The sequence below is a fragment of the Ovis canadensis genome, chromosome 1 (genome assembly GCF_042477335.2).
Source record: "Ovis canadensis isolate MfBH-ARS-UI-01 breed Bighorn chromosome 1, ARS-UI_OviCan_v2, whole genome shotgun sequence".
In the NCBI taxonomy this organism is placed as follows: Eukaryota; Metazoa; Chordata; class Mammalia; order Artiodactyla; family Bovidae; genus Ovis; species Ovis canadensis.
In genome coordinates this window covers 203,450,453-203,473,077 of record NC_091245.1, presented here as the reverse complement: position 1 = coordinate 203,473,077, position 22,625 = coordinate 203,450,453, and the positions used below count along the sequence as shown (strand labels likewise).

General features: G+C 42.1%; 1 protein-coding gene across 2 annotated transcripts in view; it reads left to right on the top strand.

The window, feature by feature from the left end:
* ST6GAL1 (ST6 beta-galactoside alpha-2,6-sialyltransferase 1) overlaps nt 1-22,625 on the top strand; it is a 141,625-nt gene that overhangs the window by 61,467 nt on the left and 57,533 nt on the right. The window contains exon 1 of one of the 2 annotated variants that reach the window (XM_069558297.1): nt 14,895-15,107. The exons of the other annotated variant lie outside the window; for it this stretch is intronic. The gene's annotated coding sequence lies outside the window, so the exon portion shown is untranslated. Of the gene's footprint in view, nt 1-14,894; nt 15,108-22,625 lie in introns of those variants that run through there. 2 annotated transcript variants of the gene reach the window in all.

Genomic DNA, 22,625 nt, shown 5'->3' with positions numbered 1-22,625 from the left:
AAGATAAAGTGTAGCACCAGGATAAACAGAGGATAAAAGGTGAGGTCCAAATACCAATGGCACACTCAGACAGCCCAGCCGGGAGGTGTAGTTAGGGAGAAAGGCTGTGGTACATATACACAATGGAGTATTACTCAGCCATTAAAAAGAATACATTTGAATCAGTTCTAATGAGATAGATGAAACTGGAGCCGATTATACAGAGTGAAGTAAGCCAGAAAGAAAAACACCAATACAGAATACTAACACATATATATGGAATTTAGAAAGATGGCAATGATGACCCTGTATGTGAGACAGCAAAAGAGACACAGATGTGTAGAGCGGACTTTTGGACTCTGAGGGAGAGGGAGAGGGTGGGATGATTTGGGAGAATGGCATTGAAACATGTATACTATCATGTAAGAAACGAATCGCCAGTCTATGTTCGATGCAGGATACAGGATGCTTGGGGCTGGTGCATGGGGATGATCCAGAGAGATGATATGGGGTGAAAGGTGGGAGAGGGGTTCATGTTTGGGAACTTATGTACACCCATGGCGGATTCATGTCAATGTATGGCAAAACCAATACAGTATTGTAAAGTAAAAAAAAAAAAAAGAAAGGCTGGTAAACTTGAGTTCAGTTAATGCTTGACTGAGGGCCATTAGCATGAGGCTGCTAAAAACTAACCAGAAACTCTCCACATTTGCATGGTAGGAGTGTAGCTGGTCTCCTGTTCCCTATTAGTCAGGCCACACCTAGACACTGTGGAGTTCAGAAAACATGTTATTTAAGGAATGGCTCAAACAATGAGCATGTTCAGCTTGAAAAAAAGAAGGGTTGAGGTGGGTTGCGTGTGTAATAGTTTTGGGCTTCCCAGGTGGTGCTTCCCAGTGGTAAAGAACACACCTGCAAACAAAGGAGACATAAGAGACATGGGTTGGATTCCTGGGTTGGAAAGATCCCCTGGAGGAGACCATGGCAACCCACTCCAGTATTCTTGCCTGGAGAATCCCATGGACAGAGGAGCCTGGTGGGCTATAGTCCATGGGGTTGCAAAGAGTAAGACACGGCTGAAACGACTTAGCATGCCCAGATAGTTTTAAAGGATTGTTTCATGGAAAAAAGAACAGATGTTTGTTTTCCTCTAGAGGGTGGCCTTAGAACCAGCAGGTACAAGCTAAAGGGTTTGGGAGGAGATGAGTCCAGCGTTTTGGGTTGACCTAAAAGTTCATTTGGGTTTTTCTATAACATCTTGCAGAAAAATCGGAATGAACTTTTTGGCCTACCCAATAAATAAAAGGCTTTTCAGAGCTAATATTTAGCTGTCTGCAGATGGGCTGCCTTGGAAGGAGAGTTATCATTATTACAGGTATGAAAGCAGATGCTGGCAGCGTGGCCATTTTCTTGTTGCTGTTGAATGGGAAGTTCATTCATCAGGTGGTAGGTTGACCACCTGACTGCCCCCTGAGGTCATTTCTAACTGTGATGGGGCTGCTAAGCCTCAGAGAGCACCCAGGCCCCCCACTTCACGTACAAGGGGACCCAGTAACCAGATACCTGATGAAGAGGCCAATGGGGAAGGCTTGGGCTTTGGACAAAGAGCTAATGATGGAAATCTTCCTCTGTTTGACTTTTTCTACAATTAATGAACAATTTGAATTCTAAAGCACCCATAGGTAGCATTTGTTATTAAAAAACAGTGGTATAACAGTAGAGCACTGGGCTTTGAGTCTCCCGTAGGATTCCATAGGACCTCAGGGACCTTTAGGACCTCCTCATGTTCTTCCAGCCCTGTTTAGCTGTCCACATCCTACACAGCCCACTAGGTCTAGGATCTTAGTTCAGTTCAGTTGCTCAGTCGTGTCCGACTCTTTGCGACTCCATGAATCGCAGCACACCAGGCCTCCCTGTCCATCACCAACTCCCGGAGTTTACTCAGACTCACGTCCATTGAGTCAGTGATGCCATCCAACCATCTCATCCTCTGTCGTCCCCTTCTCCTCCTGCCCCCAATCCCTCCCAGCATCAGAGTCTTTTCCAGCGAGTCAACTCTTTGCATGAGGTGGCCAAAGTACTGGAGTTTCAGCTTCAGCATCATTCCCTCCAAAGAAATCCCAGGGTTGATCTCCTTCAGAATGGACTGGTTGGATCTCCTTGCAGTCCAAGGGACTCTCAAGAGTCTTCTCCAACACCACAGTTCAAACGCATCAATTCTTCGGTGCTCAGCCTTCTTTATAGTCCAACTCTCACATCCATACATGACCACTGGAAAAACCATAGCCTTGATTAGAAGGACCTAGTCCAGGTCAAATCCTATTTCTTCACTAGAAGCCTCCCTTACCCACCCTTATCTGCAGGGCTGGTCTTGTCTCTGGGTGTGATAGACATGGGCCTTGGAGAGTTAGTTGAACTGGGTTTGAATCCTGGTGTTGTCCTAACTGTAACCTTGAACAAGGGACTTAACTCTTCATGTAAAGCATACTCATCATTATGTATAAAATGCAGGTGAGTTGTATCTATCTTGCAATGTTATTAAGATAATTGAAGAGAGATAAAATGCTTAGCACAGCACCTGGCCCGTGTTTCATGTTCAGCCAATAGGATTCATCTTTATGATGCTAACTGATAGGCATTATTCTTGACATCTGTATTCAACCTACCCCAAGGATGGTTACCTGCCAAGAAGAGTTCCCTGGCTGGAAACTGCTGCTGCTGGGGTGAGGTTTTCCAGTATCACTCTCTCCAGTCCCTCTCTCATAGACCATTGCAGTCCCTTTCCACAGCTTGGTCTGTTTTGATTTCCTCTGAAAAATGTCCGGAAATAATCTAAATCAGATGCTGGTTTTATCCAGATTCAGTTAACTCAGATGCTAGTTTCAGTCAGTTCCTGCATCACTGATTGTCATGGTTGCCTGCCTCCGCCCTCCTCCATCCATTTCCAGGTCACCTGCAAATAGCTACGCAGAGTTTCCAGTAAAGGCATCACCTTGCCAATTCCTACCCTGTGTGCCCAGCGGTAACTAACGAACTGGTTCTTTCTTATTTTTTATTGAAGTATGTATGGGTTGACTTGAAATGTGGTATTAGTTTCAGATGTACAGCAAAGTAATACATACACATATATCTACTCTTTTTAAGATTATTTTCCCATATAGGTCATTGCAGAGTATTGAGTAGAGTTCCCTGCGTTATAGAATATGTTCTTATTAGTTTTCTATTTTGTACACAGTGGTGTGTGTGTGTCAGTCCCAGTCTTCCAGTTTATCCCTCCCCTCCCCTTGTATTCTGGTAAGCATAAGCTTGTTTTCTAGATCTGTAATCCTATTTCTGTTTTGTGGATAAGTTCATTTGTACCCCTTTTTTAGATTCCACATATAACAATATATGATGTTTGTCTTTCTCTGGCTTACTTCACTCGGCTGACTGATTCTTGTTTTTCCTTTTGTGGGGAGAACCTTTCCACTGAAGCTTTTAGTTTATACTATGGAGGAGGCAGGTAGGACTTAGCCTTTCTTGTGGACTTTTGATGACTTGACTCTTCAGTCAGGCCAGGCGTTTCTTTCCTCTTGGGTGGAGTGTGATTCTCCTACAGGGATCTCATTCACAACTGTTTCATTCAGGGCATGCAGAAGGTTTTGCTGAGGACACAGTTGAGATAGACCTAGCAGACCTCAGAGAGACTGGAATGCCTTCTGCAGTCTGGAGGGTCACACCCTCGTAGAGAGGCAGACATAGACACTGAGAGGGTGCTGTTGGAGCACAGCTGAGGGGCTCCTAGCTCAGACTGGGGGAGCAGAGAGACGTTGGTTCCGATACTGAATTACCTCATAGTCAACACACTGTTAAGACCCAACCAGATGCACTGGTTCCCTCCAGGGGAACAGGCCACAGGGGAGGCCTGTGGCCCCTCCCTGGATGGCCCCATGTAGACCTTTCACAGTTGTCCCAAGTGAGGACTCTCTCCTCCAGCCTCCCCAGGCTTCCCTAGTGAAGCCTGTGCTCTTATGACCTGAGTTCATTGGAAACCTGGGTTAGTTGCCTGCTGGTCTCATGCCAAACTGGGGGTGGGAGGAGGTATGAGCTGCCATGGTGCCCTCTGTGATCATCCTTATTCGCTTTGCTTTCTTTGTTCTTATAAATCCACTGTTGAGGGTAAGGAGGGCCTTAAGCACGTGGGCGGAGGTGGGTTCCACTGAGTTACAGAGCGTGGCCTCTGCTCACCTTCCCACAGGAGAAGTCAGTGTGGGCTTCTGTTCCCTAGCCACCCTTCCTCCCTTCTGAGGACAGAGGGTCATCTGCCTACAATCTTTTGGGCTGTCAGTGGATCTCACCATTGGAGAGGCTTCTGCGTACCATTGTGCCTTCTCCTTCTTCTCCACCTGACCTCCCATTTGGCCAAATGGGGTCTGAGGACAGGAATCCAGTTCCTGAAACTGAGCCTTTCAGATACTTCTGTGGCACCTGAGAGTGGTTTCAGTATTCAACCATAAATATCTTTTAAAAGTGTAAACTTAGTACATGACCACAACCAAAAATACCCACAACAAATATCTCAGGCCTGCTCTTCTGGGAATAGAAAAACAAATTAGATATGGTCTTTGCCCTCAAGGCATTCGCAGCCCACTGTCCTATCCAGATCAGATGGGTCCCATTGCTGGTCAGCACTTAGGAGGAGAACTATTTAATAACCCCTCCACCACCACCTTTGTCCTCAAATCCTCCTGGGGATAGTAGGATTTGAGGAGATGGGCTCATGTGACAGAAGGTGGCTCTTTTCCCCCATACCCCTCCCATGATACCTGGAGCTACCTATGGACTGGGATTCTGACTTGAGTGTCCTTGTCCCGACAGCACCCAGTCTAAAGTGGGGGCTTCTTTTGCAGGCACTTGATAAACACTTGAGTGAAGAGTGGGAGCATCAAGTTCATAAAGGAATCTCTTTCAAGGTCATGCTCCCTGTGGGGTCCCTGTGGTCACTGCTTGGCTGGCTCTTGCCTGAACACATCCTTTGTCTGTTCTTATTCATGAGTGACCGATTTGAGTCAGTTATTAAGTTGCCATAAATAACCCAGTGGACTGGAGATTTAAAGGAAAAAAAAATGTCTTACAGGCCTGTTTTATTTTATGAGGGGTGTTATGAGGTCACCAGGACTTTTGTCATTCCAAACACAAAAAAAGGTCCTTTCCTGTTCTGTTCTTTTAAATATGTCAGATGGAGCCAAGAGGTGCTGAAATAGCAAAAGGAATGCCGGGGGAACTGGAAGTAAAGCTCAGCAGGCTGCAGACTTGATAAGTCACCCTGTGGAATCATAGAGTGGGGGTTTTGTCTGCTTCTCAGTTAGGCAACTCAACTTTTTTTGTTTTTTTCCTTCATTTTTTAGATTTATTATTTTAAAAAATGTTTTTTAAAAAATCAAGGGGCCTTATTAAATAACTGTGCCTTAAAGACTTCATTTGTAGGCAGGGGTAGCTGTGTGCTAGACTTGGGGAGTGAGATTTGAATCTTGGTTTTGTCCCTTTCTAGCTGGGTGGCCTTTGGAAAATGAAGTTCAGTTACTCTGAACTTAGCTTTCTCACCTGTAAAATAACCCACTGAATTATTCAGAAGACTTAACAATAGCGCCTAAGAGCAGGGACTCAGGAAGTGAACCTTATAATAATGGTGATGAGTATAGGTAGACACAGCGATGCTTCCTTATCAAAGATGGTCTCTGTGGCCTGAACCACTCTGCAGGCTCCTTATCACCCATATATTCCTATGTGTTAAGATGTGATTATCTTTTTCTCCTAAATATCAACTCTAATACTAGAAGCTTGGTATAGCTTCTTCTGAGGCAGCAAATGAGCACACAGTGGCATGTTAGTTCTACCCGGCACATTTTTAAAAAGGGAGGCCTTGGGAAAGAAAGAGAGAAATGGAAATAGTTCTCATGGTTCTGACAGTCAGCTTAATTTAAGGCTTGCAAGAGTACAGATGGGGGACATGAACCAGAGGTCCCCCAGTCTCTCTAGGCTGAGCATCTTGTGCTGGATATGATCCCAGTGTTGAAATAGTTATTTTTTTCATGCTGTTGCTGCTAAGTCGCTGCAGTCGTGTCCAACTCTGTGCACCCCCAAAGATGGCAGCCTATCGGGCTCCACCGTCCCTGGGATTCTCCAGGCAAGAACACTGGAGTGGGTTGCCATTTCCTTCTCCAATGCAGGAAAGTGAAAAGTGAAAGTGAAGTCGCTCAGTCGTGTCTGACTCTTAGCGACCCCATGGACTGCAGCCCACCAGGCTCCTCCGTCCATGGGATTTTCCAGGCAAGAGTACTGGAGTGGTTTGCCATTGCCTTCTCCTCAAGATAGTTATTTCTTCAGGTCCCCAGAAGAAGAAATCATAATCTCCTCTTGGGTTGAAGAATAGCCCATCCATGTTGGATTCACTAAGTGAACTTATTTATTTGAGTGTTCCAGGGTTGTATAAACAGACTATGTATTCTGTATTTCATGGGTGATTTAAGGTAGGACTTTTTTGTCTTTCTTTACTGTACATGAACATCCTTATGAAATAAGAATTTATTTTAATTGACTTCAGATTTATTAATTCAAATTTATTTTTTCATTTTATCTATAACTATTTCAATATGTACTCTGAAAAGTTAAAGCTACTTAATAGGCTGTTATCGTATTTAAATAGTGCACAAATTCCTTTGTATCATCAGATATGGAGTCAATATTCAAATTTCTCCAACTGCTGTATGTATGTGGATATGTGTGTACTCACACAGATGTATGTATCAGTATGTTGATATGTGTGTATATGTACATGTATGTAATTTTAAAAACTGTGTTTATTCAAATCAGGATCCAAATAAGTTTACGACATCGCAATAGGTTAATATGACTTTTAAAATTCCTAAAATGCTTTTAATCAAAAGTTTCCCAGGAGAGAGGAATTTTCAGACCCCAGCACTGGTTTTACAACTAACTGTTGAGTGAGGTGTGGCTCCGTGTCTGTGGGACAAAGGCCCACAGACAACATCTCTGTTTAGCTGCCTATTTACTTGCACTCTTCAACTGTCCCTTTCAGAGACACCCACTTCCTGATCTTTTATTCATACTTAAAAGATCTTGATCTTTTATTCATACTTAAAAGATCTTGATCTTTTATTCATACTTAAAAGGGAATCTTCTCTAAATATTTGAATACTGATTCAAAGGACAAGTTTAGCTGCCAAAATCGCAGCTTTCAGATCTTCACCCAAAAAGCTTTGTGTATTTGCTTTTCCTGGCTATGCAGGTAGAACACTGAGTTTTTGATGAAATGAAATTTTGCAACTTAACTAGAAATAATCTGGATCTCACCTTGGAATTGGGAAGAAGCATGTTATGACATAGAGAAGCCAGCCTGACCTCCCAAACGATGGTGTATCTTTGTGCTTTTGACACTTGTTGACCTCGGAAGGAGGTATAGATGGTAAGGAGGTATTTTCTGGGTTAAAAATAAGGACAAGATGTTTTGAAATAGGGCTCTTGTGCAAACAGCTGAGGTTTATGCAGTTGCCACAGGTGGAACTTAATATCCTAAGATCATGGCACACCTTCCTGAGTGGCCTGTTGGGTGAGCTGGGTGAGCCTGAAGGAGCTGAGTCAGGAGGGCAATCGTGTTTCCGCCTGTAGGCAGGACCTCTCAGCCTCATGTGGTTAGGGGGCCCACTGTACACTCTACACTGACCTTTGCTTTGGATTAAACGCTGTAGCATTCCATGCTCATTCATATCTTTATGCCCTTCTCTTTTGCGAAATGCATCCAAGAGTCCTTCCTATTGGCCATTTCATACAACTTTCCCACCCCCACTCTTCTCTGCTTTTCTCAAGTAAGGTGCACCCCACTCTGCGTACCTGGTGCGCTTACACTTATTCGATTCCTCCGTTTCATGCATGTCCCATGTTGTGTTGCCAGTTTCTTTTTCTGCCAGGCCATCTGCACTGTTGCGCTCTGAGTGCCCTAGGCTTATTGCCCGGTACATAGGATGTGCTCAGCTTTCATGGGGTTTTGAGTTGGGAGGGGGGTTGTCTGCCTGTAGCACTCTGCTTGGGTTGTATTGGGGGCATGTGAGAAGGAGGAGTTGTGTTCTTGGGAAAATTGGTTTGCAGAGATATGAGACAAAAAAAGTTAAATAATTGTACAGAATGGAAGGCAGAGAATATCAGAGTGGCCAGACAGGACTGCCCAACTTCCTTTCTGTGTGAATTATCCTACTTATTCCTGGCCTGTGCAGTCCTTTACAGTTTATCCAGCACCTTCACGTGCGTTTTCTCATGCCATAAGCAGGAGATTGTTGCCCTTTGTTTTGTGATTACAAAACTGTGGCTCAGAGGAGTGAGATGATGTGCTGTGGGCCACCCAGTTAGTAAAGGAAGAACCAGAACTGGGGCCCAGTCTTCTGATTCTAAATCAGGTTTCCTTTCTACTCCTGGTCTCTGGTAACCTGGAGCCTAGAAAGGAGAAGGGACTCACCTGGTACTGCAGTTGTGATGCAAGACTTTAGACAGTGAGATGCCAAGTGCTCTACGTGATCAATGAATCGGGAGGGAGTAGTAGAGAGAGAACATTGAGCAGTTACCGTGTTCAGTGAAAACCAAGTCACAGATGTGGGCCACATAGGTAATTTTAACTTTTATAATAATCGCAATAAAAAATATACCGATGAAATTAATTTTAATAGTGTATTATATGTAACCCAGTATATACCCAAAATATGTACTTTATCATGTAGTCTATATAAAAATTATTAATCTAACATCTTGCATTCTTTTTTTCCCCATGTGAGGTCTTGAGACTCTGCTATGTATTTTATATTTATCGCTCATCTCCACTGGGATTAACCATACTTCCAGGGCTCAGTAGACTCATGTGGCTAGTGACTACTGTGTTGGGCAGGTCAGTATTTTTTACATATTTCAAGCATTTCAGGAATCGCATGAAGAATTATTGCAGTCTTGCATAAGAACTGAGGAAATGAAAACAGGAGAGATTAGAGAGCTTTCCTGGAATAACAAAGCTGGAGAGTGATAAAGCTGACCCAGGTCTGTCCCTTGGCTTTTAGCTCTGGCTGGTGGCCTGCCAGTCCTCAGGCAAGGAGGAAAGGTGGGGTTCTTGACTCCTGGTCTAGAAGGATGGTGGAATTGAATAGGTGGAAGTGAGCAGTGATTTCCATGTTGTGATGTTATCCCCAAGTATCTGAGCTGCTGCTGGTGTGGATGGTGTTGAGTGTTGGGGGAAGGGGGCCCAGGTGCAGAGGCAGAAGTAGCCCATTTCCAAACCGTTGTTAAATAAGCTTCTGTGGAGGTGGCTGAGAGAGCCCAGGGAAGTGAAGGGAACCATTGTCTTCAAGTACATTTGGTGGAGTTAAGGGAGTCCTTTCAGTAGGTGGAGTGTCTCTTTCCCGGGACAAGGACATTTCCCTTTCAGAAGTTATGTGAAGGGTCTGTTATAACACACAGAGAACTCAGCTAGCCAGGGCTGGGTCATCAGGTGCTAAGTGAATGTATTTGCCCTGCTCTGTGCTAAGGCAGGTGTTTCTGTGAAATCCCAGTTTTGTCTTTTTTTTTCAGGAAGACTGTGATATCCCATTGTGGAGGAAACTGAATTGGGAGGGTCACGTGCCTCTCCTATGGGCAACCAAGTTGGTTCTAAGCTTTTCTTGTTTTATTCACAAAGATTACAATAGCAAAAAAAAAAAAAAAAAGATTACAACAGCAGTGAAGATACACTTTGAAAGCCCTGGCATCCTGACATATTACTATTCGTTTTGCACTATTCCCTTGCAAGCATTGTCCTTTGGTGGAAAAATAAGTTTTTAATATAATTTTAAGGTTGACAAAGTTTATTTCTCCTGTTATCATAAGCATTTTCCCTATCATCATAATTCATGTAGTATGTTAATGGCTTCAAAGGATATCACTCAATTCTACATCACAGTTTGCTTGTTCCTTTGGTTAGGTATTTGGGTTATTTCAAAATTTCTTGACGTTGTATTTGATGCTACTGCCTACAGCCTCATGCTTATTTCCTTTTATATCTTTTATAATTAATTATAAAATTATAAATTTATAGTTGTCATTATATCTTATTTATAAATTAATTATAAATTTAAAACTATTTGTAAGAAATTACTCAGCCTTTGAATTTCAAGGCAGAGGTTGTTCTGGCACAACACATCTGTTTTCTTGAAGTGTTGCTTCTGTCCCCACCTCCATTTTATTGAAATGTAATTGACATATAGCACTGGGTAAGTTTTAATATGTACGTCATAAGATTTGTTTTCTCAGCAGTGGGTGACATGTGAGCTCGCCAGTTTTGCCACAAAACAACCAAGACTGGATACAAAAATTTACCCACAGTTTTGCTGAATTTCGCAAAGATCAGAACGTGTCAAGTGTTAGTGTGTCCTTCCCCGCATGCCTCTTAGAACACCACTGATGCAGCTGACCAGGGGGATAGGCGGCCACTGTGTTTCCAGGGTGCCTTGCTGGGGAAGCTTTTTGTTTGTTTGTTTGCAGACAGATGGTGAGGGCTAAGCCGAAATACCCACAACCTTTAAGTCCGACACTTCCCCAGAGCTCGGCCTCAGCCTCTCACAGGAGCACAGATGCATGGAGTACAGAGCCTGCAGTAAAGGGATGACCTTCCAGTTTCCTTCCACATCCTAACTGCACTTGGATCTGTTACAGGCTTTGGAGCAGCAAGATGTGTACAGCTGGGAATGTTATTTAGTCCCTCTTTCATCTAAAGAGGATGACAGCGGTAATTCCCTATAAGTTTTCTGGGAGGATCAAGTACCAAGAATATAATTAGTACTCAATAAAATGTTGGTTGAGTCTTAGTTTCAATATGTTCTAGATGCCTTCTTCAGGCAAATTACTTAACCTTTCTGGTCTTGTGCATTCTCATCTGTAAAATGGGATCATAGCATCAGCCTCACAAAGACATGAAGGGATTTTAATGAGATAACATATAGAGAACATTTAGCTGAGTCCTGCACATAAACACTCTCCATAAGTTTAATGAAAAGAAAAACTGCTTTTTAGTTTTATTTTCTGCCCTTATATTGATCTGATTCCCTGGTGGCTCAGATGATAAAGCGTCTGACCGCAGTGCGGGAGACCCGGGTTCCCTCCCTAGGTTGGGAAGATCCCCTGGAGAAGGAAATGGCAACCCACTCAGGTACGCTTGCCTAGAAAATTCCATGGATGGAGGAGCCTGGTGGGCTACAGTCCATGGGGTCACAAAGAGTCGGACACGACTGAGCAATTTCACTTTCTTTCTCTCATTGTACTGATCTAAGCAGCGGTTCTATTGTAATTAGCTCAGATTTTGACATATATGTCCTCACTGTGTGTTTTTACTGTTCCACATTTGCATCCTGAAGCAAATGGGAGGCAAATCGACATTGTCATGTCCCTGAAGCTTTCAACAGGTTTTAATGAAATCTTGTTTTTAAGGTTAGAGAGAGCATAATTTCACGGAGAAAGGATGATACTTCAGATACGTATTAATTTTGTGGCTTTACCCTATGGTTGGCATCAAAGGAAACTGTCAGGTTTATGGAAGGTATCCAGTGTTTCTTTATGCTCAGCAACACAAATCAAGTCTGTCTAAATGATAAGGTAAAAACCTGGTCTTAGGGAATGCAAAAAATGGCCAAAGAAGCGCTTGAACATAGCTCATCTCACACCCCCTCCTCTCATCTGTTCTGACTCCTCTTCCTCTTTATCTTTCAGTTCAGTTCAGTCAGTTCAGTCGCTCAGTCATGTCCGACTCTTTGCGACCCCACGGACTGCAGCACACCAGGCTTCTCTGTCCGTCACCAGCTCCCGGAGCTTGCTCAAGCTCATGCCCATCATCTCATCCTCTGTCGTTCCCTTCTCTGCCTACCTTCAATCTTTCCCAGCATCAGAGTCGGCTCTTCACATTAGGTGGCCAAGGTATTGGAGCTTCAATGGCAGTCCTCTCAGTGACTATTCAGGACTGATTTCCTTTATGATTGACTGGTTTGATCTCCTTGCAGTCCATCTGCAGTGATTTTGGAGCCCAAGAAAATAAAGTCTCTCACTGTTTTCGTTATTTTCCCAGCTATTTGCCATGAAGTGATGAAACCAGATGCCATGACCTTCGTTTTTTGAACATTGAGTTTTAAGCCAGCTTTTTCATTCTCCTCTTTCACTTTCATCAGGAAGCTTTTTAGTTCATATTTGAGTTACTCAAATTTGAAGTTGATCCCCAGGCTCCGCAAACCATATACACTGTGTGGCTGACTTCTCCACATGGCACACACTCTGTGGCTGTTATTCTTACTTACCTATTTCTCTCCCTCTGGAGTCAGAGTCCTCCACAGTCACCCTCATGTTCTCATTGCCTAGCTCTGGTCCTGAGCAACATAGCGCTCCATCAGTATATATTGGCTGAATGGAGAAACTTGCCAAAATCTGCATGTGAAGTTAGAAGGTGTGTGTAGAGTAGTGACAGGTGCATCTGCAAAGTGAAGCAAGTGGGCTGAGGAAAAGAAAAACAATAATATTTATGTTTGGAAAATGCAAAGACTTTCCTTTGCCTATACTTCCTTGTGCCCTGTGAGGCATCGGTATTCCCTCATCCCAGATGTTTCTTGCCCCTAAGCCGTGTTTCTCTATCAACATCTTGCCAGCTCCCATCTGTTCCATTCACCCTTGCTGAGGGTTTGGGGTGATGATGGTCCTGTGGTGTGTTCATGTCCAATTTGTAGCCTTCTGATTTTGGGGGTAAAACCTGGACTCTGCGCATATCAGCAGAAAGGAGGAGTGTTTTCTTCTTTAATCCTCATGCCCGATAGGTTTGAGAAGGGCCAAGGTCTCTCTGGCTTTCCTTGGATGGTAATCACTGGTGGCATGGGGTGCTAGGCAGGTAGAGGAATAATCTTGGTATGAAATGAGTCTTTGCTATTCAAATGTTGGCTTTGGGGCCTTCTGCATTATCACTGCTCAGCTGGGAAGTTGAATCTAACTCAGTAATATAATTCTTTGCTGAGCACCTCCTGTATGTTGGACAATATACTGAGAGCTTCATAAATGCTGGCTCAGGTACTTAATCTGTAGGACGATTGTGAGACATGTCCTGAGAAACCTGGCAGGCCCTGAAGCCGGGAGCATAACAACAACTTGGTGACAGAAGGAGAATTTGTCAGGGAGCCAAGTAATCTGAGTTCCACTTTGGCTCTGTCATAAAGTGATCATGTAGCTCTCTCTGTGGCAGTGGACCTCAGTTTTTCCATCTATGAAAATGGGATGAGGAGAGTTTGATCAGATGCTTTTAAATTTTCTTCTGTTTCATGCCATCATTGTGTTGAATACGGTCCAGCCTGCTCTCTTCTTTGCCTGAGTGACTTTTTGGATTGCAGGTTGGGACTATGTATTCTGATAGACTGAGTGACTCTATCTCCTGGTGATACTCTGACCTCCTGGTGACAAAAAACTTGTTTTCTTGAATGTTTCCTAACCATGGGCCTACCACATTGGCGAGATATGAGGCAACATTGTGTTAGGTCCTGAAACATTTTGGCTGTATCTGTTTATTCTGGGACAGTTGCTTCCAAGCCTGAATGTAGTGTTTCTCACACTAACAACTGAAATCAATCATTAGGACTGCTTTTAAATAACTTGGCCTTTAAATGTGTGGAAGTTGTTGTCATTTTCTCTTTTATTATTAGTGCCTTTTGTGTCTGGTCTAAGAATCTTCTCCTACCCCAAGATTGTGAAGATACTCTAATATGTTTTCTCCTAGAAAGTCTGTACTTGATTTTTCACATATAGGTCTAGGATCTGCTTCACATTAATTATTTAGATAGAGTGTGAAGAACAATTCAAGATTCATTCTTTCCCTATATAGATGTCCAGATTCTCCAGAGCAATTTATTAAGAAGACCTTTCTTTCTCCACTGAATTTCACTGTAAATTTCACTGTAAAAAAAAAAAGAAAAATGTTACTGTTGAAAAAAAACCTAAGTGACTGTTACTTTTGGATTCTGTTCTTTTTCATGGATCTATTTGTCTGTCCTTACTTAATCACTGTCTTGATTACTGCGGTTTTATAACAAGTCTGGTAACTTACCTTTTTTTAAAACTTTTTATTTTGTATTGGGGTGAAGCCTATGAACAGTGTTGCGATAGTTTCAGGTGAACAGTGAAGGGACTCAGCCACATATAGTAATTTATGTTTTTTTTTTTAAATTCTGTGTTTTAAGTCCTCTGTATTTTTTTAAAACAAATGTTTAGTTATCTTGTTAATGTCTACAAATTGCCTGTTGGGATTTTGATTGAGAATGCACTGAAGTTATAGACAATGCAATAGTCAAGAGTCTTCAGAGAAACAAAACTAATAGAACATGTGCATGTTTACCTTATCAATACTCTTACAGACTTACCTGGAGTAACGTTTGACCAAATATCTGGGCACCTGCGGTCCAGCTGACACATTAAATTTATCATCACAGTCTATTTGGGGGAAAGTGAACATTTAAACAAAACTGAACCTTTCAATTCATAAACATGATATATGTTCCCGTTTCTTTAAGTCTTCCTTAACGTCTCTCAGTAAGAACAATTTTATAGTTTTTCAGTAAGAAGTCCTGGCTATCTTTAATTTGCTTCTTGGCGTTTGATGTTTTGTTATTATAAATTGTGTATAGGATATATTTTCCAATTCACAAATAATAAGAATGCATCGTGTTTTGCAAGAAATGTAATTCTCAGTTTGTCAGACAGCAGTGATGTTTAGGAACTACTGTTCTAGAGGTCAGTCATCACTAAAACATCCTTTTCATCTGTGTGCTACTTTATCATTGCTGAAGCGTTTCCTTCCTTTGGACCTGACAAGGGCTCTCAGAGACAGGGGAGCTATTATTATTCCTAATATCATATAAGGAAATTTGGCCTCAGGGATATTATCTGAGAGTCCTGTGACTGGCAAGTGACTATGGCAGTCCCAGGCTGTCAGAACTCAGGGCTCTCCTAAGAGAGAGGGTCTGCTCCTGATATCGCAGTCTATGTTTATCAACGTGGACTTTTATTGAGAACACACAGCAAAGGCGTCTGGCTTTATGGTGAGTCTTCCGCCTCTGGCCTCTGTGGACAGCATAGAAGGCAGGGAAGAACGCAGCAGGGGGGGAAAGGTGGACCGAGGTAACTGTAAGTCGCCGGAGCGCAGAGGAGGATAGGCTCGCCATCAGCCCATTAAGCGCATTGTCTTTTGTGAAAGATCCCGGGGCCCCACCGCAGCTAGAGTGTGAGCACTGTACGCCGTGCATGCCTTGCACAATCGTGTGCCGCATCCCAGAGGGAAAACAGCAAGCACAGAAGCCTTAATTACCCAAGAATCATTTAAAGTCGAGGAACCTAATTTACTGAGTGTTTTGTTTCTTTTTCTTTTGAGAACGGCAGTAGAAGTTGATTCAAATCTAAAAGACTTGACTCAAATCTAAGAGACTCTCTTCCTTTAAGTTTTCCTTTTCCAGCCTTTTCAGTTTCTGTCCTTTCTCTCTTCTCCTCCTCTTCCCTCTGTTACTGAGTACTGAGTGCCAGGTCCTGCAAATGTAGAGATAAATGAGGGGGCTTCTCCCCTGGGGAACTTAAAGTCTTACAAACGTTTTGGACTGTTACCAACCAATAAGGAATGTAGTTTATGGTATTATAGTTGCATTTTTTAAAAGTTTTTATTTTTTAGAAATACACACTGGAATATTTACAAATGAATGTCATGCTATTTGGGATTTGTCTAAAAACTAGCTTGGGGGTACAGGAGTAGGTAGAAATATAAACAAAATAAGATTGGACATCATTAATAATTATTGACTCTGAGTCATGGGTCCATGAGAGTTCATTATTTGTCATCCATCTATAGCTACCTTGCCAGCTCTGATCTATTTCAGATAAAAGTTTCATGAAGCACGGTTATTACATGCAGTGAATTTTGATACTTTCAAATCTAGTTTGCTCTATTTTATAAGCCAAGTGATGTTTTAAATTGTTTTTGACTCATTAATGTAAAATAATATGTATTTTGAAAAACACTGGTATAGTGTGGGAGAGAAAGACCTGTAAAATAAGTGATTACCAGCCACCCCAAAGTGCTGCTAGAGTGTGAGCTGAGGGACACGAAGGAGAGAGAAGGTCTGGGCAAACAGAGTCCTGGAGAGTCTGGGAGGCCCTCACAGATGTCTTTGAGCAGTTTGAATGGAAGAAGAAGCATTTACATGTTGACGAGATGGCAGGGAGGGATATTTGAGCTCAAGGATGAGGGCCCTGGTGCAACTGGGCATCAGTGAGGTGGACTAGGTGAGCCTTAGTTAGGTCAGTGCAGCTAGAATCTCAGAGATGAGACTATAGATAGCAGCAAAAGTCACAAAAGGTTTACACGACAACTAAAGAAACTGGGAATTTTTTCTGTGTTTCAGGAACGCATTTTGATGGTAAACCTAGAAATGACCCTGTAACATTTGCTTTTTCTCAAGATTGCTATCAGCTACAAGGAGGTAGACTAATCTATGCAGAGATGGTTTACAACGGAAAACACAGACCCAGAGGAGACCTGGTCTTGGAACCCAGATCTCCCAACCCATCTCATGCATCTCATCTCCCACCCTGCCACATGCTTCTCTGAAGATCCACATAGATACACAAATTGAGCTCCTACAATTTTTACTAAAGCAAAAATTATAGTCATTTCAGGACATAGTAAGAGCTGTGAATAGAGTAAGCCCTGTCCTTTCTTCTTCCCACTGCAGGGTTCTCTCATCTGCAGAGTGAAGTTATGGTAACTGAGAAATTGATAATAATCACTTACAACATGGTATTTCTTTAGGTGCTTTACAACTATTACCTCACTTAATGTTCACAACAATTCTGTGTGGTAATTATTTTTTCCATTTCGCAGATGAGAAAGCTGATAAATGTACATAAAAGTAAGTGATGTGCCTAAGGTCCCATATCTAGCAGTTAGCAGAACTTGAATTTAAGTGAAGTCCAATCTCTTAACCACTGTGATGCTTCTTAGTTAGGTTTGATTTCATTGAATCCAGATGTTTGAACAAAGATAGTCAGTGAAAAGATTTGGCTTTCAGCTTGATTCTCAATATTGCTGAATCTGAATCTTCCCTAATTCAGAGGAAGGAGAATGTTTTTCCAGCTAGGAGAAGAAGGATGACTTCTTGCACGGAAGTGATATTTTAACAGAGCTTTGAGAGATGGGTGAAATTTTGAGAAGTAAAAAATGCTGAGAACAGAGGGCAGAGTACCAGCCAAGATGAAATAATCCAGCTACAACTTCTCCTCACCACTATTTACAACAAAAAATTGGGTAGAATGCAAAAACCAACTACATGAAAACTTGGCAAAGGCAGATAGGATACTGTAGTCAAAACTTGAATAATGACCCTTGCCATGTGGAATTGTGTAGTTGTTTGGGAGGCTAGAACTCTGAGATAACCCCATATTTCCAGCCAGAGGAACCAGGAAAATGAGCCAATGAAAGCCAGAGACTCCAAGGAAGTTCCTGAGAAGAAAGAGCTGAAAGGGGGACCCACTCTGTGTATGGTTTGGCACAAGTCCTGGGCATTCTACAAGATGTGGGATGGATCCTATGAAGCATAGCAAAAGTTTGAGAACTTAATCTGTGGTATTAACCACTATCTGAGTCCCAGATAAACCCTTGAGTTGCCTATGTGACTGGCACACCCAGTTGGCACAGGAAAGGCTTTGAAAATTGAATTGACGTTAGAGATACCGGTCATAAAAGATGAAGGAGAATTTTCTGTTTGAACCAAAGTGGGCTAAATGCCTGCTAAAAAAAAAACAGAAGTATCAACATTTTTTTTTCAGAAGAATTTAACAGAGTTTAGAATCTCATGACCTAACATTCAAAAGTCCAGGATACAATCCAAATTTACTCACTATGAAAAGGACCGGGAAAAGCTGAACTCAAAGGGAAAGGTTTTCAACAGGTGCTAACCCTATGATATCTCAGATGGTAGAATTCTCAAAGATTTAAAGTAGCTGTTAAAACCATACTCCACTCTTGAAAGACATGTAAAGAGAGAGGTTTTCAGCAGAAAAATGGAAACTATACAAAATAACCAGATGGAAATTTTAGAACTGTTGAAGAGACAACATCTGAGGGAATGAATCCACTAGATGGGCTCAGTGACAAAACAGAGATGACAGAGAAAGAAGTCAGTGATCTTGAATATAGAGCAATAGAAATTATACAACACTTAAAATATACTTGTAAATATATTTTTTATTGGAAAAAAATGGATAGAGTCTCATGATCCTGTGTGTGTGTGTGCTCAGTTGCTCAGTCATGTCCGACTCTTTGCAATCCCATGGACTGTAGCTCATCAGGTTCCTCTGTCCATGGGATTCTCCAGGCAAGAACACTGGAGTGGGTTGCCATTTCCTCCTCCAGCAGATACTCCTGACCCAGGGATTGAATCTGTGTCTCCTGCATAGGCAAGTGGATTCTTTACCACTGAGCCACCAGGGAATTATCTAGCCACAAATGTCAGTGGTGCCAATTTTGAGAAACCCTGCTCCAGACTAATCTAAGTTTTCTCCCTAGTGATATTTCCAGCATTTTCTTTGTGCTCTAATTCTGGACATATGCTTATCTTCATCTGGTTTTGTATTGTTCTCTTTTTTGTTTCCATTGTTGAATGAATGTAAATTTTGATACCAGCTTTTTCATTTATCCAGTTGTATAATTTTGGTCAGGTCACTAAACTATGCTATGCTTCAACATCTGTATCTGTAACATGAGATCAAAGTCAATACGCATAGATAATGCACTGACTGACATTTTCTCAGTATTTGCCATGGGCCAAGGACTGTGCTAAATGCTTTAGGTTTGTTATGTTTCACTTCTTCAAAACAGCTCTGTACGGTTAATGTAGGGGCTTCTCTGGTGGCTCAGCGTAAGGACTTTCTGCCTGCAATGCAAGAGACACAGGTTTAATTCCTGGGTGGGGAAGATCCTCTGGAGAAGGAAATGGCAACACACCACAAGTATTCTTGCCTGGGAAATCCTGTGGACAGAGGAGCCTGGCAGGCTACAGTTCATGGGGTCACAAAGAGTTGGATGTAACTGAGCGCACAGCACACACAGAATCACAGTGAATCCCAAATAGAGTAAATCCCAATGACAACTGCTCAGTCACATCATATTACACTGCTGAAAACAAAATTTAAAAAAATATATTGAGAGCAGCCAGAGAAAGATGATACATTATATGAAAGGGAAACCTATTCAAGTACTGCAGACTTCTCATCTAAACCCATGTAGATCAAAGACAGTGGAACAACATCTTTGAAGCAGTAGAAAAACAAAGCTGTTAACCCAGAATTTTATGTGTAGAAGAAAATCTTTCATGATTGAAGACAAAATATTCTCAGATATAGGAGATCTAGGAAACTCATTTTAAATCATATTGGAGGGAAACTTTGAATGTGAGCAATAAAAGAAGAGCAGGAGAAATAATAAATATCCAACATAGATTCTCCAGCAGTGAAAATACACTCAAAAATATGAAATAAAAAATTGAGCAAAAATAATCTGCTCCCATGACACAAGGGTAATTATAGATTACTGGCAATATTTTGAATTTATTTCCTGCAAGTCATTTTCCTTTGTGAATAATTTTTCCCTTTTCTTGTTCTCCTGCTTTTTCTCTCTTTCAACTAAGATTTTATAGTTTTATAATATTCTTTATCAGTTTGCATTATGTTATGAATCCATTACTATTTTGTTGAGAGACCTAATCTAAATTTTTTTGTTTGATAATGGTTTGGTTATATTTATAAAAAGAGTGCTTTTTAGAGATCCATAGTGACATAATGGATGCAATGATACAATGTCTGAGATTTTCTTAAAATAGTCAAGATGGAGGATTGGGTTCTTATTTTAAAGAAATGAAACTTGCCTTAAATCAGTAATTGTTGATGCTGGGTAAGGAGTACATGGTGGCTCATTATATTACTTTTTTAGCCGTGTCTGACTCTTTGTGACCCCATGAATTGTAGACCGCCAGCCTCCTCTGCCCATGGGGTTTTCCAGGCAAGAATACTGGAGTGGGTAGCCATTCCCTCCTCCAGGGGATCATCCCAACCCAGGGGTTGAACCCCAGGTCTTTTGCATTGTTGGATTCTTTACTATCTGAGCCACCAGGGAAGCCCATACTACTTTCTATAGTTTTCTAAATGTGTTTTGTAAATTAGAAAGCTTTAAGAAGTCTTCATAAGTGTGATTTTAATTGTTTAATCACACCCTGTCCTGCAGACATTCCATAAAATTAGATTCTCCTATTATTGTTGTGAATTGAGGCTGTTTCAGGTTATGTGTTGGAGAAGGCAGTGGCACCCCACTCCAGTGTTCTTGCCTGGAGAATTGCAGGGACAGAGGAGCCTGGTGGGCTGCCGTCTACGGGGTCGCACAGAGTCGGACACGACTGACATGACTTAGCAGCAGCAGCAGCGGCAGGTTATGTGTGGGCTGAGATTGAATCAGACAGCTTTTCTGATTATTTCCTTTTTGGAGATGTAATTACTGAGTTATAAGAGAAAGGGCTTTTTAATGCTTTGATACATTTTGCCAAATTGCCCTTCAGAAGAGATGTCCCATGTTATTTTTGTTCAAGAGACACATGGGAGTGCTCTTTTCAGCTCTATATTATATATATATTTTTAACTGCTAGTAATTTTTTTTTTAACAATGACTGGACTTTATTTGGACCTTAATTCAAACAAACTCTTTAAAAAAATCAGCTTTATAAACAAACACACGTATTTGAACTTCTGGCTAGATATTTGATGGTATTAAAATTTTATCATGTTTGTGTTTATTTGTTTATATTTACTGGGTTTGGGGGTTATGTTTTGTGTTTCTGTGGTTACTTTTTTTAAAAAAATTAATTTTTATTGCAGGATAATTATTTTTAAACTGCTATTAATTTGATAGGGAGAAGGTGGCATCTTGTTATTTTAATGTATATTTCTTTGAATTTTCAATAACACTGAACCCTCAACCTGCCACTGGATTGGTCCCCATCCTCGTAGGGAGAAAGCAAGGGAGACAAGTAGAACAAAAAAGATTTACAGCCCCTCCTCATTCCTCCCTTTTGGGGATAAGAAGCAAATGCAGACACAGAGCCCTGGGTTCAAATCCTTTCTGCAGCTTCTAGCTACTGACTTTGAACTGCCTTTGGCTCTCGGAGCCTCAGATTTTTCTACTGAAGAAATAGAGCAGTCTCACTGGCCTCTGTAAGGGTGAGGTGATAGAGATTTATAGGGAAATAATCTGGTGTGCAGAGGTCAGTCTGAAGATGGTCAAGAAGTCTTTATAGGGCTTAAGTTCAGGATATAAAAGCACTACCTGGTGTGCAGAGGCAGCAGGAACCCAGAGCCAGCTCTCCTGCCTGGGGACGGCCCTGCGGGGACTGCTGCTGGTGTTTGGTGTTTGGGTCAGCACCTCTTTACCTTTCATTCTTTACAACCTCCTCACACAGCAGTCTTCCAGTCACTGCTCAGCGACAGAGGCAGCTATCCCGAGCCAGGAAATTAATCCTGGGGAGTGAATGCCAACACCTAATGTATTTATCTGATTCTGTGGGAGTGCACCTTTCAAACCTCAGCTCTGGATCATGATGAACTTCAGGTAGGTTTCTTTGGCAGTGTCTCCCCTTCTTCTTTGGAGCAGAATTCAGAGTAGGAATCTGCTCTTTTCAGGGCAGACTAAATTCACTGTCCCTCCCTGACTGCTCACCTTCCTACTGTTCCCTCTCTGCCCAGGCCCAGAATTTCTAAATTGGACATATTCTTGCTCTACACCTAGAGGTTAAGAGTGGCTGAGACACAGTTGGGGCCTGGGACTCTGAATAACATGTCTCACAGCTCAAGAGACAGCCTGACATATTTTTCTATTTACTGCTTTGGAACAGTGGCGGAGGGTTGGGGTTACTCTTTGGGTCTTTTGAATACCAAATGAGAAATGTGTGTGCAGGCATGCTAAGTTGCTTCAGTTGTGTCTGACTCTGTGCGACCTTATGTACTGTAGCCTGCCAGGCTTCTCTGTCCATGGATTCTCCAGGCAAGAATACTGGAGTGGATTGATTGCCATGCTCTCCTTCAGGGGGAATCTTCCCAACCTAAGGTTTGAACCTGTGTCTCTTATGTCTCCTGCATTAACAGGTGGGTTCTTTACCACTGGTATCACCTGAAAAGCCCCCAAATGAGAAATCTCCTGAAATCAAAGCTGGGTGCCCAGGCCCTGGTGCTATCAGCCTAGCCCAGTTTTGCTCTGGAATCACCTCACTGATTTCCCGTTTTCTTCCCTGGACACAGTCTACTTGCAAAAGACCAAAGAGTGGAGCTGGGAGATGGAGTGAGTTTAGCTTATTTTCTAAGTTGAAGGAAAATTCAGAGGCAAAGTCAGCAGGCTTTCTTGTGAGAATTTGGGTCTACCGACTTCACCTGTCTTGGGCAGTGAGCCAGCCAACTCCTGCAGGGCTGTTTGGGCAGAGCTTCTCTAGTTGTTTGTCTGCAGAAGACTCTCAGGTATGCCATGCTCTGAGAGA